The following is a 5,606-nucleotide window of genomic DNA, read 5'->3' on the forward strand; positions in this document are numbered from 1 at the left end:
GCTGGTTCTGTTTTAGGACGATGGCTGGTTCTGTTTTAGGACGATGGCTGGTTCTGTTTTAGGACGATGGCTGGTTCCGTTTTAGGACGATGGCTGGTTCTGTTTTAGGACGATGGCCGCCCAACTGTTGCCTTTTAAGATGCGTTTCATTCAACACTATGCAGGTGAAGCCCTGAATTATTTATTAACTTATTGGACTTACTCACAAGCAAACACAGCCCCTCGGAGTTTTATTTTCCACACCACCACTCCAACAATCCCATTAGCCAATCCCTGGGCTCGTAATTAGGTCTGCCATTTTGATTGAGCGTACGTGTCGCTCTCCAAATGAAACAACACTGTAATTATCTCATTATGCCGCGGCCTCATCACTGACAGCGCCAAATATCATATTAATGGCTGAAGACAGAGGCTGATTGTGGATGAGACATTAGTGGAGGGTTGACTAATATAAGTCTAATCTTATAGTCGTATTTACTGTACGTGTGTGAAGGCGGAGCCAGGTATCCTGCTGTCATCAGCTGCTTCCTGCCTGAGGCCAGATGTGTAAACAACTGTTCCAGCTTTGCCTTCAAAGGTTTTAATCATCAGTGTGGGGGAAAGACTGACTTCAACATTCTTAAAACCTAAAAAAAACAGTGTGGAAGAGTCAGTGAACATCAACTGGTGGGTCTTGGGCCATTTTTGGCCCACTAGTTCATTCCGGACAGCCCACAAAGTGTTGAATCGTGAGTAGATTTTGCACAATGATGTGTTGCAGCTTCAGCCAATCAGATTGCTCGATCACAGCTTCAGATGCTGAAACACAGCGGAGGAATTGAACCCGATAAGGTCGATTAGCTCAGTAGGATAAAGGTTAAAACCACCAGACAGCTCAAATTAGAGTCCAACAAAAAATGCTTTTTTTCTGCTAATTTCAGCTAAATTTAAAGATCAGCTTCCTGTTGCATACGAGACAAAAAATAAAAAACATTCTCCAGCAAAGTTTGTTTAGCTTGTAGGTTTGCACACCTGACTGAGTGAACATAAGTTGTCATTCTTCAAAATAAAAGACCCTACAGGCCAATGCATGGAAATATTTAAATGGATTTTGGTTTTAATTCTTGTTATTGCTGTCTGGTAGGGATCCATGAGCCGGTACCGGTCCTTGGCCCTGTGGTTGGAGAGCCCCACATTACCCTCAATGTTTATGCACAGTTAAGATGTTATTTATGCATCTTTATGATCTCAAAGTGCTCGCTCACTCAGCTAGTCTCTGCTACAAACTAATAAAACCCTGCACCGATAGATAATCAGTTCCAACGCGTTCAACGAGCGTACAGTTGTTTTGTAATCGAAGCAGGAGTACACTGCAGATGAGTTCCTTTTCTTTCTTTTTTAATGTTTCAGTCCGAGTGCCAAACGTAAGCGTTGCATCAGTGAAGTGCTTTTTGTTAAAACAATTCTGCTGTAGAATGGATACCACTTAGGAGAGATGCTGTTTCCTCTTTAAATGTTTTCTTTCATTCGTATTTCAGAACGTCTGACTGAACAGGTTGATCTGAGAGGAAGGAGGAAATAAAAAACAAAGAGGATGGAGATTAAAGGTGGAGGAAAGAAGAAGCATCAGAAGACGGCACGAAATGAAAGCCAAACATAATGTGGGAAAGAAACGGGTGTGATGGTTGGAGTAAGAAGTTAGCTGGTGTGAAGTTCTCGCTGTGACCGGCTTGATTTGAACAAAACACGCCGGACTTTTTATTTTATTTCTTAGTTTGTAGACTGGATGTAAGCTCACATCAAAGTGTGAGGTCAGCGTAACAGAAGCTGTTTTTTTCTTGTCTGCTTCCACATTTAACACTTTTATACTCTGAAACATCATCAGTTTGATCCTTTAAGGCAAAATGTTTTTAGATCATGTTGAGGAAAACTAAAACAAATTAAAAAAAAAGAAAAAAAGTCAGATTTTGAATCAAAGAGGTTTAAAACTGTATAAAATCTTTTTGCACGCAAACATTTGAACAATTAAGCCTCAAAATTTCAGATTTCATGTTTTATTTAGTGATCTTTTAAGCTTTTCTACGAGGAAAATAAGCATCAGATTTCTAATTTAGTCTTTGATGACGTGAGACACCTTTGGACCTGCATCTTGACAATTCTGTGGAAATAAAAAGCTCCCAACAGAAACAACTTTGGACTGTTTTAAACTCACTGGAAGCTGCTTGAAGGCAAAGAAGAAAACCTTTTAATTGCTTAACTTTAAAGCTTCATATACAGCCAACTCTAATGAAACTGGTTTTTCTTCCATTCCTTGTTGTTCTCAGGCAGATGCTGTCTGACAACAACAAGATGTCATCCTGCTTGCAGTACAGACAGGTTCAACATCTGTCTTCATGGGGAAAAGCTGGTTCTGTGACACAACAAAGCATTCAGGAGCTGAAAAATGACCCAGATCTTAGAGTCCTCAAATACTTCAATAATTAGTCAGACTTGTCAAAAGTGATTTAAGAACTCCACTTTGTCACAACGTCAGGTAAACCTAGAGGTGTGTAATACTCGTGTTATGACGCGGGAACACGCTCACTGATGTGTCACCTTTGTCTCGCTTTTCTTAGCGCGGCGGCAGATTTAACAACACGCCTCTCACGAGTCTCTGGCCTCGCTCCCCTTTCATCTCGTCTCCCCGACTCTTGCTCCAGCTACAAAGACTGCCTTCTGGCTAATAAGACTTGACAAGCATAGCTAACCTTTTTTCTCCACAGGTCGGGCCTCTAGCAAGGCTCTAATCGAACGTGACGCTCATCAGCGTACACACCTGCCGTCCACGGGCCTAATGAAAACGTCTGACAGTAAATCAGGAAGAAGGGAAAGGAGGAGCCCTTCTATGTTTCAGTCGATCAGTCGATGTGAAATCTGCATGTGTGGAGTTACAGTACCAGGTTGTAATCCTCCTCCATCAGTTGCTAGGTTACAGCGGGCTTCCAATCCGATACATTACATGTTGGTGGCAGAGTGCACGTCTACTTCTGACCGTGTGTCCAGATCCATCGTGAATGAGTGACCGCGTGGAACAGAAGAAGCACACGGCGGAGGAAGTTTCAAAACGTCCGTGTTGTTTTAATGCTGTGCATTTCTGCAGCCACCTCTTCTGGTTTGTGTTGCTTTCTTCTTCTGCTGCAAGAACGTGGCAGCAGTGGGCACAAATAACACCTCGACACACAGGGGTACATTTTCACTCACTGGAATGCATATCGCCCGCTGCCTTTCATGCCGGAGTTTTAGACTAAAATCATTTCATGTTGAGGAAAAAGTGACAGCTGTTGTTGCTGCACAGACTCTCAGCTACTACCACATCAAACTTTAGCTCAGTATCTGTAAAACTGACCGGGTTTGAGACAGTTTTCAGCTGGATATGGCGTCCATTTTGAATGATGAATATATTTGGCTATCAGAGTAGCTGAATATATTATTGATATCAGAGAAGATGTGCTCTTTTCTATAGATTTTGTATGAGGATTTGTTTTGGTTTGTTCTGCTGTTGTACGGCACTACTTTGCCTGGCGGAAGGACATGTGATCATGTGATCAGGAAGAAGACAAAGATGACGACTGACTGACTTTTCTTCTTGTTAAAGCCGTGTTTCTGCACCTTAGCCCAAAGGTAGGCTGATTATATATTTCTGCTGTGCTGCAGGTTATTATCATACAGCACATTTGTTACTCGTTTAAACAGCACAGTACATGTTTCCTACTTTTAATTACCGGTTCTCGTACATATTCGTAAAAAGTTATGCAAATATGTACCGCTAACTTGTTTTTCAAAATGTTAATAAAAGGGATGTTTTCCCAAACAGCCTTTGTGCAGATTCTCTTACATTAAAACACCTGCAGCTTTTAGTCCGGTGCAGCTAATGTATGAACAAAACAGGATTTTGTGTGGCTAATATTCAGCTGTGAAGATACAGTAGTTCTGATGCCCTGAGTCCGTTTTAGTCATGTTAGTACTCAACATCATCTGAAGTCAAGCCTCCAGGCTGAGAAAGGTTTGAATATTACAACCAGACCCTGTTCAGGCGGTGCAGAGGAAAGGAAAGTGTCTGAAAGTTAGATTATCCTCCTAAATGTGAAAGATTTGAGCAATAGTTATCACCTGAAAAGCAGAAATGGAATGATAATGTTTTTGTTTGTTTCCGTGTTATTATTTATTTAATCCCACTGAGATCATGGATCTGTTTTAAGGAAAGCCTAACCTGCAGGTTTTTAGGGGAGGAGCCTGATAAAACCCACGCAAACACGAGGAGAACGTGCAAACTCTGCACAGAAAGACCCCGGGGCTCGAACCCAGGACCATCACCACTAACCTATCCTGCTGCCCTGTGTTTATCTGTCTGTTAGCAAAATATTTCATGAACCCTTTGGGCAAATGTGAATAAAACTCAGAAAGTAGTGGTATAATTCGCTGACATTATTAAAGATGCTAATGTCAGAAAGAAGAAAGAGAGGTTAAAGAAGGTGATTCTGCAGATTCAGAAGCAGAAAACTGGCTGCTAATGAAGTAGCCAGCACTAAAGTGGTCTAACAGATCTGTCCCCCTCCTCTTCTTCTCCTCCTCGCTCCAGTTTAACTCGCCTTACATTTTATTTTCTCTCCACTTTTGGCTGCGGCTCCTTTTCGTTCTCTTGTCTCTCCTTCCCTCCCGTCTGTTGCTTCTTCCCGTTCCCATCTGTCTCCTCTCCGTGTCCAACCTCCCCTCTTTTTCCTGAATCGTCTATTTCTGGACGAGATTGGGTGTCTGGGGGCTTAGTGTTTGATTTGCAAGTCAATAGTAATTTCTGTCAGAGTTTAAGTTGAGGGAAGTTTTAATGTGGCTCGTATTATTTCACACAGGAAATTATGAATTTGCATTAGAATCCTCTCCAGATTTGCTCTTTTTTTCCCCTCTCTCACACAAAAGTAGCTGAAAGTTAAGGTTTCAAAGATTTCAGCTGTAGAACTGAAGCTTTTGTTCAACTTAAAATGACATCTGACATTTGAATATTATTATATATAATACATTTCCTCAAAGCCAAATACGTTTATTATTAACGCACTTTAAAACACTCCACTTTGCATTTTTTTACCCACAGCTAAAAAGCTTCGTTTGAGCATTAAACCCCAAACTTAACAAGTTTCTCATACAGAACCTGCCTGTTATCGTGGAAAAATAATGAGTTTTTTTTATTTAAACGCCAAAAAAATAACATTTTCAGAAGATATAAAAATTCAAACGCTTCATGTAAGACAAAAAACATCATCCAGTCATCGTTCCTGAAATGTGACGCCTTAAATTTCCGTCCTTTAAAGATCAGTTTATTCACTCTCCTGATTATTTATAAAGTAAAATGGCAGATCTACAGAGTCGGCCATTTCTATGGATACACCTGAATTAAACAGGAAAGGTTGGTGATATTAACTTCCTGTTTGTGGCACATTAGTATATGGGAGGGGGAAACTTTTCAAGATGGGTGGTGACCATGGCGGCCATTTTGAAGTCTGCCATATTGGATCCATCAATGGGAAGAGGGTCATGTGACACGTCAAACTTATTGGGAACTTCACAAGAAAAACAACGGTGTGCTTGGTTTTAAC

At 41.0% G+C, this 5,606-nt stretch overlaps 1 protein-coding gene across 2 annotated transcripts in view; it reads right to left on the bottom strand.

Moving 5' to 3' along the window:
* pard3ba (par-3 family cell polarity regulator beta a) overlaps positions 1 to 5,606 on the bottom strand; it is a 149,409-nt gene that overhangs the window by 60,110 nt on the left and 83,693 nt on the right. The window lies entirely within an intron of this gene.

Source organism: Kryptolebias marmoratus, linkage group LG23 (genome assembly GCF_001649575.2).
Source record: "Kryptolebias marmoratus isolate JLee-2015 linkage group LG23, ASM164957v2, whole genome shotgun sequence".
In the NCBI taxonomy this organism is placed as follows: Eukaryota; Metazoa; Chordata; class Actinopteri; order Cyprinodontiformes; family Rivulidae; genus Kryptolebias; species Kryptolebias marmoratus.